We start from the raw sequence: 12,310 nt of genomic DNA, 5'->3' as shown, positions 1-12,310 counted from the left end.
AAACATGTGGAGCATATTGCACAAGTCATGACAGCGCTGAACACTGTATCAAAGATGCTACTCTTGGTAGAAATATGGCTATTATTAGCATTACCCCTCTTGATCCAGTCCAAGGCAATCAGTATTTGATCCTAGCCTATCTACAGGTTGCAAAGGCAGATGGTGCAGGAAGCTAGTACAACCCCGCATCATGAGTGGTTGTAGTAGTGGGTTGCTTGTTAAGGGGTAGGTGCAGCCCAGGCCATGACTCTTGCTTGGTGCTAGTGCAGCCCTAACCACTGCTAGTAACAGGATTTGGTGAAACAGTGAGGCTTAGGTTTTTTAGAATTGGGTCACTTGGAAAGAGGGCTGAGCCAGTGTCCTGTGTGTATTTGCAACCTTCAGTGGCAGTGAGCTGGAGCTATCCCTTCTAACACCTCCGCTGGGGTTGGGGTTGCTAGAGACAGGTTTCACCGCCTTTTCAGGTGCAGGAACTGCTTCGCCTGCCTTGGAGTTCAGATCCTAGAACCTGAGAATGGGACATGCCCCTGGGTATCATTCAGCTTTGCCTATTTACTGCCCAGATGGTGAGATTAGGTATGGAGAGCAGTGACTTCCTAACATTGTACTGATTATCATTAGAGAAACCAGGTCGGTGTCCTGACTCTCAGCTAGCACTTGCTTCCTTTCCATCCTGCACTCAGTTAATTTGGTCTCTGTTGGCCCAGACCACCTTGTTGTTGGCTTTCGGAGGCTGAGCACCTGGGTGGTTTCTTATCTGAGTCTTGGATGGCAGCCAGGCATGCGGATGGGTAGGGGTGGCTGACTCAGACTTGGGAACACTTTGCGCCTACGGGGCCAAGGTATAGTCTGAAAGGAGGGTGTGGGCTCTGGGCACTTCCCCATAGCTCCGAATTTTGTCAGAGTGGCTGGGGGAGCAGGGGGGAAGAAACACAATCTCACCCTGCAGGGCTCCTGCTAATGAGTTCTGGTACATGGAGCGACTTTGATTACTCACCCAAATGAGGATATGTTTGGCCCAGGTAAGCTGAGCAGTAAACTAGGGGAGCATCACCCTATATGAAAGAAGTAGAGGAGAGCTTTGCTGTCACAGGGAAAAATCCTTGTGATTATTCATGCATTCATTATGCAAGAGATATTTATTGATTACAGGCCGCATGTCAGGAGGTGTACAAATGTTCAGGTGTACAAAGGCAAATAGCATAATCCCTTTTCTCAAAAAATGAGAGATGGCAAGTAGAGAGCCAAATTTTACACAGTGAGGTATGTGTTGGAGCAGTGGTAAAGCACTAGGTGTGCAGAAGCCCCAGGGGGGAGGATGTTGCATGTGTTTGTGTTGGGCATGTGTGTAGTGTTTGGGAAGACTTTCCTGGAAATGATGTTTTGAGATGAGTCCTTATAAATAGAAGAATATAACATCAGAGGTATGAGACAGGATGGCTGTTGTGGGGAGTTAGTAATTCAGTAAGTGTGGAGCACAGAATCAAAGATAAGGATTGTTAGAAGACGCTTGGCCTGTCGCTATCAACTCATTGTAGAAATGTTCCATCTCCCTTTTTTGTTGAGCAAATGGAAGCTTTTGGAGATGAAGCCATTCTCCCAAGACTCAGGAGATACCAAGCACCAAACTGTGATTGGGCCGGACATTCATCTGTCCTGTACCTCTCATCCTAGGCTCTGAAGACTCTAAAGGGCATATTTGAAGAGGGTTATCTTCAAGTCTCCCTCAACTTAGACATGGACAAGTATTTTAAAACTGGAATCTTGTTTTGTTTTGTAAAGCATGGCATATATGTTGGATAGGGATCCAAGTTTATGCCACAAAAAGTTAATTCATCCCAAATGTACCTACACCACTGTACTAAAATAGTAACAGTAACTGACTGTCAAATGCAACCATGTGTGTGTGGGATGATGTGCTTCAATTTGGAATGCTCAGGAAACCCCCCTCCCCCTCCTGAAGTGGGATATAGATGTCTCAAATCATATTTACAAGGGCCAGGAGGACGGGGTGAGAACGCAAAGGAAGAATACAACCACAGGACACTGAGGTCCCCCAAAAGTGTAGGGTAGAGCAACTTTTCCAGAAAAAAATTCCCTAAGCATACCTCTCAGCCCTGCAGTCTCTATAATCATCCTGTCCCTTTCTTTCTTCAGGAAACCCTTCCGTGGTGCCACCTGAAGGATGGCCTTTGATGTTCCATAGTTCCTTTCCCTCCAGAAACAAGCACCTCAAAACTTGAAGTTTTTCCATCGACCTCCCATAGCCCTTACATTTTGTTTTTCCAAGCAGATCCTTTGGAGAAAGCTAAAGAAAGTGTGTGATCAGATCCACTTTTATTTGTAGAGAGGCCAGGAGTTCTTTTTTGGCTAAGGATCTTGGGCTCATCTAAGTTTAATGCCCAGTACAAAAGTGTTTGGTAGGTTTTGTCTCATATTTACTTTGAACTTACTAAAAACAAGCAACAGAGTGAGACAGAGTCTGCACATAGGTGCTTCTCTGTATGTGTATTTCTGAGGAATCCTGTCACCCTAGTCCTGGATGCTCAGGAACAGAGAAAGGGGGTGGGGAAAAAAAAAAAAAAAACACTACAGACATGATATTTTTGTCCTTTCACCAGTTTTATCTTCCTATTCTGACAATAACAAAAACAAATATTTATCCTGTGCTTTAACATTTCCCCAAAATGTTTGAATACTTAAAAAAAATTAAGATACAGTTCTTTAGGTGTGAATTATGGATTAATTCAATATAAATACTTGGAGAAATCTCAGAGATGAGCCAGTGCAACTTATTTATCTTGCAAATGAGGAAACCAAGACACATGAAGATAAGCCAGTTTGCTCAGGTTCACGAAGGTAACTAGAGTTGTATTCAGCATTAGAACCCCTAGCCTGCTTGTCCTCACATAAAACCCCAGTGTCGCTTTATACTACCACTGAACTTTGCAGTCATCTAAGCCCTTTCTTACTCATTGTCTTCATGATTTGTTAGTCACAAAATTCTGAGTTTGCCCCACATCAGATTGGTTAAAGTGATTTGCCTAAAGCCACATAATTAAATAAACAGATCCCAGATTGCTTAAAATTCTTATAAATAAGGACTTGTAGGATTCCCCAGAAAACATTTAACCAATGGGTTAGCTTGAGAACTTAAAAATAAATGATCACGGCAAAAAATTCCTCCTCCTACCAAATACAAGTTTCCAGATATCTTTCTTAATTTCAATCTGTTCCTCAGTTAAACACATGAATTATAATGAAAAAAATTAAAATGTATCTATTGGCATATATGCCTCTGGACAACAAAGATAAAAACAAAGAGATGATAGAAAAAATATTTTATTTAAAACTCCCCGATTCATTTATTGTCCCTTTTTAAACTTCTTTTATTATCATTATTCCCTTCCCCTTAGTCAGTGTATGTTTTTTTTTTTAATTTGATATTAAAAAGTCCAGGCTTAACTTGATTTAGTTCAGAAAATGATCTTTTCTCCCTGTGGTTCCAATCACGTAAATTTATTCTCTTTCCGAAGCAGATATATCTCTGGACAAGTCCTATATGTCACAGATGAAAGCGCACAGCCCAGCAGTTTTACCTCCCTTGGTCATGTGATGAATCTGATAGCAACTCATTGTTATGTAGCCCCCAAAAATACGTTACCAATGCTGAACACTGGAGTTCATTTCAGCTGGTGTGACTGAGAGCCAGGCTAGGTTGTTTAATGAGGGTCAACATTTAACTTCATTCTGGAACTGCTCTCAGAATCATGGAACTTCCTTTAACTTTCATAAAACAAAATCAACATACAGGTTTAAAAACGTATTTCTTTAAATGAAAAAGGAAAACTGTATCTTTTTCAGTAACTTTAAAAAAATTTCTTTTTTTTTTTTCTTTTTCTTGTTAGGATGTTTTTCTTTGCAAATAACAGATGATCCATCAAAAGTACAGATCGTCCTCCACCCACAATGGAGTTAGGTCTTGATAATCCTATTGAAAGTTGAAAATACCTTAAATCAAATTTGCACTTACTACACTTTACCTGCAGAATATCGTAACTTAATCTAGTCTACCTGAAATGTGCTCAGAACACTTATATTAGCCTGCTAATGGGCAGAATCACCTGACACAAAGCATATTCTATACTAAAGTGTAGCTTGTTGAATACTGTGCTGACAGTGAAAACCAGAATGGTTGTATGGGTACAGAATGGTTGCCAGTGTACATGGTTGTTTACCCTGATGACTGCCTGGCTGACTGGGAGATGTGGTTTCCTGCCACGAACCAGCATCATAAAGAGTATTGTACCACATAACACTAGCCTGGGAAAAGATCAAAATACAAAATTTGAAGTATGGTCTCTCCTCAATAGTGTATCACTTTGTCACCATTGTAAAGTTGAAATATCCCAAGTTGAACTACCATAAGTGGGGGACCATCTGCAATTCAAACAATAATCTCCCATAAGAAGTCCTGAGGTCAAGAGTTCAGGGAAATCTAGTGCTTCTATGGGGTAAACCCACATAATCTCCTACCACAGACAACAGTGCCTTTTTAAAAAGCCAGATATAAAGTCAATGGGAAATAGTCAGTAATGTGGTTTAAATAGGTAGTTTAAGGGATGCCTGGGTGACTCAGTTGGTTAAGCACCTGCCTTCAGCTCAGGTTATGATTCCGAGGTCCTGGGATCAAGTCCTGCATTTGGCTCCTTGCTTAGAGGGGAATCTGCTTCTCCGTCTGCCTGCTGCTCCCCCTGCTTGTGCTCTCTCTCTCTCTGACAGATAAATAAATAAAATCTTTAAAAATTAAGTAAATAGATAATTTAATATTTTAAATTATAAGATGAATCTATGATAATAAGATATTAAATAGTTTACTTATATCTTTATTAATGTGCATGTCATAAAATATTTATGAAATGTAAAAACTCATAGATTTCTAAAATTAAAAATTGGACTTCTAACAAATTAAATAAGTCTGATTTCAATTATCCTAATATTGATAAAAAGTTATAAGGAGTACATTTTAAAACTTGACTTCCTTAATAAAAAGAGTACTAATTAGTGACATTTATTCTATAAAGATTATTTTAAATATTTAACCCATATACACACATAAGCTTGGTCTGCACTATTTTGAATTCCCGGAAAGGCAAATATACAAAGTCTTTCTTTTTTTTCTGTTAAGTGTAACCTGTATTTTTTTTAAACCAGAAAAGTCATTATGCTTTCAAATTAACTGATTATAGAATAAGAGTGAATCAAATGGGGAACTTAGTGCATGTATGCACTTCCTTCTCACATTTTACACCTTTAGAGATCGCTATATGTGTATGTGTGTTTGTGTGTATGCAAAATTTAAACACAGAATTATACACAAAGTACTTACATCTATTACTTTTATGGACTTTGAATCAATAAATAAAGAAATGGGGAAGATCCACTCTGTTGAACACACAAATATATATATTATACACACCCTCACAGGATTTGATTGTTGAGAAAATCACAGCTCAGTAAACATAAAAGGGAGTACTACCATAATAGAAATGGCTCTGGATATGTATTTGCCAAATTTGAAGGTAAGAGATTCTTACGAATGGAAGTATCCTGAGGCAAACTCTAGGATAATATGTAGAGAGATCTCTCCATGTCTCTCACTGCCCAGGCAATAGATAATGCAGTAAAATAGGCTTCTACTCTCAGCAAAGGTAGTAGCTATGAACACTTAATCATGAAGCACGGGGTGTAGGACATTGGATGTTGGTTACATTTTAAAAGAAGAGGAAATCTTCATATTTTCTATGCCAGATATTGGCATAACCTGACAAATAGCATATTTCCCCCTCTTTTACAATTCTGGAGATAAGCTAGGAAACACAGAATTCAGATTCTCAAAAAGGTTAACATTCTTACATGAAAAAAATGAAGAGACAAGCTAAAATCAGTATTTGAGAGAAACCAATAACATGAGAGCCACCAACTTCAGTAAACATGAGAACCAACACTCAAGGAAATAGAGTTCTTAGTGCAAAAACATACTCTGAAAATTATAATTAGTATCCTCAGAGTAATTAGTATCTTCAGAGTAACTGATGAGTCAATAACTCTGTTGTGAGAAACTACCACTTAAATGTCTTGAAAATAAAATGTGATTGCCCAAATCAAAATCCCAATAAATGGATTGAATAGTAGAATAGCTACAGATGAAAAAAAATCTGATAAATTCTTCCAAAACACAGAGGAAAGGTCAATGACAAGGTATATAAGAAAAGTTACAAGATAAAGAGAATAGATACAAAATTTTAATAATCACCTCAAAAGAAATTTAGAAAGAGAGGGGCATCAGTCAGAAGGGCATACAACTCTTGATCTCAGGGTTGTGAGTTCAAGCTCCACCTTGGGTAGAGAGATTACTAAAAAGTTAATAATAATAAACAAGCTTTAAAGAAAAGAAATTTAGAAAGAGAAAAGGAAGAAAATACAAGGGAGATAATAGCTTGATAACAACACTATTACTACTACTGACAAAATTCCCAGAACTGAAGACACGATTCTTCATATTGAAAAGTCTACCAATTATGTAGCAGGATGAAGAAGGATGTCTCCAATCTAGACACATGAAAAGCAAGAGTGGGCAAAAACTTTAAAAGCTTCCAGAGAGGAAAAACAGCCATCCTAAAAATAAGAGTCAGATCATCAATCCTGAATATAAGAATACAGTTGAGTAATGTCTTCACAACTTGAGGAAAAGCACTTTGATCTTCTAATTCAATAACTGACCAAACTATTATCTAAGTGTAAGGACAAAATAAATTCACTTCCAGCATGTGAGAACTTGGGAGTTTAACATCATGAAACCTCTCTAAAAAGAATTAGTCAATGTAGTCAACAAAGAAAAATAAAACCAAAAGGAAAATGTTTTAGGTACAAATGTACCTAAAATGTACATTTTAGGTACAAGGAATATGGAAGAGCACAGAAAACAACCTAAACAGCCATTTATTATAATAAAAATTAATCAATATTTGAAAGTAAAACCTGAGATGTTCAATAACAGATGTGAAAGAAAGTTGGGGCTAGGGAAAGGGAAAAAATGGAAGAAAACAAGGGTTCTTTAGTAGCACAAGGGAAAGGTAGAGATGCTAATCAGGTCTACATCTTAATAAAGATACATTATTTGGGGGCACCTGGGTGACTCAGTCAGTTAAGCCTCCAACTTTTGTGTCAGGCTCCATACTGAATGTAGAGTCTGTTTGAGCTCCTCTTACTCCCTCTGCCCATCCCCACTGATGTGCTCTCTAATTAATTAATTAATTAATTAATAAAATCCTTAAGAATGATGTTGTTTCTGTAAAATTGGTGCAGTTCTATTTTACTTAATTATTCAGAAAACTAGAATAATAACATAATTACCTGAGATTCCATGACTATAGATAACATTGGATGACAACCATTTCAGACATCCCTTGTATTCACAGATATTGACCAAAAGAAAGAAAAAGATAAACACAACACAGAGAAATATATTTTTAGAAAAAAAATATGGTCTTTAAGTGATTAATTAATATATCATGAATATATAATATGTATTTATAATAATAAAAGGTGATAACAGTAGCAGAGTGCTCTTACTTAAACTTAGCAGAAGGAAGGAAAGTGAAACAAATCAGAAGTTGCTGATGTTTCTTAGAAATGTTTCTTTGCTATAAGAATTATTTTGTTCAAGATTATTCTAGGTTTAAAAACTTAATTATAAAAAAAGAAGTGAAGTAATTATGTTTTAACTACATACTTTGAATGTAGACAGGATTGTGAGTCCCTTAGCTAAAAAAGATGAGCATATGAGAACTCTGACAATTAGTGCATCATTCCTCTTCCCAGCTTGCGGTTTCTTTTAGTTTTACACCGCTAATGTTTATAAAATATACGTTCTGTTCTGCTATCATAATTAGCAAAATTGTTTGGCATTCGTTCTGTTTTTAAGGGGGGTCACTGCTTACCAGCAGTCACGTTTTGTTTTGTTTTGTTTTAATCATGTCTGTTTCATTTCTGAGCTCTTTGAGTCCTCCTTTAATTGGCTAGATATTGTCAAGAAATGTTTTCCAAAAGGGTTCACATTTCATGTGGGAGAATGTCAGCCTGTTAGTGTCTTTATACATGAAGGGTATCTTGGCTAATAGAATATTCTTTTATTTTTAGTATTTATTTATTTATTTTACAGAGAGAGAGGGGGAGAGAGAGAGAGAGAAAGCAACAGTGGGAAAGACAGAGGGAGAGGGAGAGAAAGAATCTCAAGCAGACTCTATGCTGAACAGGGAGCCTGAAGCAAGGGTTGATCTCCAGTGACCTGAGCCACAACCAAGAGTAACTGACTTAACAAGAGTAACACTTAACTGACTCTGCTACCTAGGTGCTCCCAGCCAACTGAATATTCTTTAGTCACAGTTTCTTCTCTTAGAAACCTAAGGCACTAAAATTGAATGTCCAGAATTGAATGTCATTGGAACAATATCTTATTTTGGTCTAGATTTTTATCCCTTGTAGATTTGCTTTCTCTAACTGGATGCAAAACAATCCCATTATTATTATCCTTCAGATTGTTTTCTGTCTTTGTTCTTTTTCAGAGAGATAAAACATTACAGATACAATTACAGATAAAACATTACCGATAGAATCTGCTTATAATTTCCTTTCTGATTCTATTTCCACCCTGTACCTCTACAGAACCCTTACTTTGACTTTGTGTTTATCACCTCTCTGTAGGCTGCTCTACACTTACTGTCCAAATCCCAAATTTTGAGATGTATCTATAAGACTGTATGTGGCTTTTGTTTATAAGTATTAACTGAACTTAAATTTTATTTTATGTTTTCAGGGTTCCAAGATTGATTGTTTATGCACCACACCCAGTGCTCCATGCAATATATGCCCCCTTTAATACCCACCACCAGGCTCACCCATCCCCCAAACCCCCACTCCTCCAAAACCCTGTGTTTCTCAGAGTCCACAGTCTCTCATGGTTCATCTCTCCCTCCAATTTACCCCAATTCATGTTTCCTTTCCTTCTCCTAACATCCTCCATGTTATTCCTTATGCTCCACAAGTAAGTGAAACCATATGATACTTGACTCTCTCTGCCTGACTTATTTCACTCCGCATAATCTCCTCCAGTCCCATCCATGTTGATACAAAAGTTGGGTATTCATCCTTTCTGATGGCTGTGTAATATTCCATTATACATATGGACCATATCTTCTTTATCCATTCATCTGTTGAAGGGCATCTTGGCTCTTTCTACAGTTTGGATATCATGTCCATGGCTGCTATGAACACTGGGGTACAGATGGCCCTTCTTTTCACTGCTTCTGTATCTTTGGGGTAAATACCCAGTAGTGCAATTGCAGGGTCATAAGGTAGCTCTATTTTTAATTTCTTAAGGAATCTCCACACTGTTTTCCAAAGTGGCTGCACCAACTTGCATTCCCACCAACAGTGTAAGAGGGTTCCCCTTTCTCCACATCCTCTCCAACACTTGTTGTTTCCTGTCCTATTAATTTTTGGCCATTCTAACTGGTATAAGATGGTATCTCAATGTAGTTTTGATTTAAATTTCCCTGATGGCTAATGATGATGAACATTTTTTCGTGTGTCTGTTAGCCATTTGTATATCTTCTATGGAGAAGTGTCTGTTCATTTCTTTTGCCCATTTTTTTGACATGGTTTTCTGTTTTTTGGGTGTTGAGTTTGAGGAATTCGTTATAGACCTTGGATACAAAACCTTTGTCTGTAGTGTCATTTGTGAATATCTTCTTCCATTCCATGGGTTGCCTCTTTGTTTCGTTGACTGTTTCCTTTGCTGTGCAGAAGCTTTAGATCTTGATGGAGTCCCAAAAGTTCATTTTCACTTTTGTTTCCTTTGCCTTTGGAGACATGTCTTGAAAGAAGTTGCTATGGCCGATGTCAAAGAGGTTACTGCCTATGTTCTCCTCCAGGATTTTGATAGATTCCTGTCTCATGTTGAAGTCTTTCATCCATTTTGAGTTTATCTTTGTGTATGGTATAAGGGAATGGTCAAGTTTCACTCTTCTATACATAGCTGTCTAATTTTCCCAGAACCATTTATCAAAGAGACTGTCTTTTTTCCACTGGATATATTTTCCTCCTTTGTCGAAGATTATTTGACCAAAGAGTTGAGAGTCCATATGTGGGCTCTCTACACTGTTCCATTGGTCTATGTGTCTGTTTCTGTACATTCTTTTGATAGATATTGTGTTGTTTCTAACTCTTCATTGATATCATACTACAATGAACATTCTAGTACCTGTCTCTTAGGGCACAAATACAAGAGCATCTCTTGGGAAGATGTTGACAAGTAAAAAAAAAAAAAAAAAAAAAAAGTTTATCTTCAGCCTTATTAGATATCTCTAAAGTAGTTGTATAATCTTATTTTTCCACCAGTAGTGTAAAAATATTCCTATTTTACCACTTCCTGATAGTACGTGCCCTGCAGCAAAGTGTCACATTGGCTTTACTGTTATTGAGATTGAAGTAATATCTACCTCATGGCATGTGGGAGGTACATTTACTATATATTCTGGTTAATACATGTATGACATATTCCTTCAAGTTTTGGAAAAAGTCAGCATAAAAACACACACTTTGTATATTCTGAAGGGGATAAGGAGGTATTTGATTGTAAATTGAATTATTATCATTGCTATTAATTCAATTCATGTTTATTCTTTTTTCTTGTTTCATGTTTATTCTTTCTCAAATTTACAATTAACGTTTTTCTAGAAAATAGTCATTTATCTGTAACCTTAATATTTGACAACTTAATACTAATTACTTAATGTTTATTATTGAATATTTAGTTTGATTCATTTATTATCATCTATTATTCATTCATTATTATTCATTATTTTTAAAGAATTGACTTTTAATTCTATTGTTTACTTTCATATTTAAACTATTTTTGACTTCGGGGCACCTGGGTGACTTAGTTGGTTGAGCAAAAGACTCAATTTCAGCTCAGGTCATGATCTCAGCATCTTGAGATCAAACCCTGTTTTGGGCTCTATGCTGGGGATGGAGCCTGCTTAAGATTCTCTCTCTCCCATATCCCTCTGCCCCTCCCTACTCCAGGTGCATGTTTGCACCTGGAGTAAAAAAAGTGTTTTGTTGTTGTTGTTGTTGTTTTACTTTTGCCATTTGTTTTTTTCTTCCTCCATTCTTTTTTTTTTTAATTTTACATGGCTTTTCTTTTGTCGCTTTTTGAATTGAATGTGATTTGCTCATTACTCATAACCTATCTCAGACTGTGTTTCTTCACTTACTGTTGTGTGTGGGCATGGGCTTTTTCTAACCTAAATGATTTCTAATTTAAATCTACTTTGGTTCAAGAAACACGATATTGATTCTGTGAAAGTTGGTGCAGAAATCTGGTATAGCTTCACTGGTGACCAACTGCTTGGCTAGGAATGAAGAACTAGTCTATATAAACTAGTTAATTTTGTATCCAAATCTGCTATGTTTAGTGCTAAATTTTGATTGCTAGATTTGTTGCTGATAGATGTGTGATAAAAATCATCCACAGTGGTTATAAACTTGTCCAGCTCCCCTGTGAACGAACTATTTTGAGGCAACATTGCTTAGAAACTACAAGTTGATGATTGCACTCTGTTCTTGATCAGTTGTTGCATTTATCACTATCATTATTATTGTTATTATATTGTTGTTGGGCCTTTCTTTTGAAATACAATAATGCATTTTGTCTTTTAGGAAACATCTGCTGAATTATCTGACATATTCTAGTTGCAGATGCATCTGTATTAAAGTTATTCTTATTTTATGTATTTCCCAAAAGTGTTAATAAAGGATTTTATATTGTTCAGCAGTCCCAATCATGAAAATAATTAACTGGGGGAATCTGTGAGAGAGTGCATCGGATTAACGGGATGGTGGCAGTGGTGTTACTGGTGTGTATACACACGTGCAAGTGTGCATAAATATGATATAACTTACAGAATTCAGGACTAGATAAGTAACACTTGGTAGACATAAAAACTCTTTTTTTAAAAAAGATTTTATTTATTTATCTCTCAGGGAAAGAGAGAGAGAGAGCACAAGCAGGGGGAGTGGCAGGCAGAGGGAGAAGCTGGTTCCCCACTGAGCAATGAGCCTATGTGGGACTGTATCCCAGGACCTTAGGATCATGACCTGAGCCGAAGACAGATACGCAACTTACTGAGCCACCCAGGCGTCTGGGTAGAACTAAAAGCTTTTTTTTTTTTTTTTTTTTAAGATT

General features: G+C 37.0%; 1 pseudogene; it reads right to left on the bottom strand.

Annotated features, from left to right (window-relative positions):
* Positions 1 to 12,310, bottom strand: part of LOC116878163 — a 122,666-nt pseudogene that overhangs the window by 87,051 nt on the left and 23,305 nt on the right.

This window comes from Lontra canadensis, unplaced genomic scaffold (assembly GCF_010015895.1).
Source record: "Lontra canadensis isolate GAN:19392208 unplaced genomic scaffold, GSC_riverotter_1.0 scaffold56, whole genome shotgun sequence".
Lineage (NCBI taxonomy): Eukaryota > Metazoa > Chordata > Mammalia > Carnivora > Mustelidae > Lontra > Lontra canadensis.
Note: the sequence above shows the minus strand (reverse complement) of the source record. Positions and strands in the feature narration are given on the sequence as shown.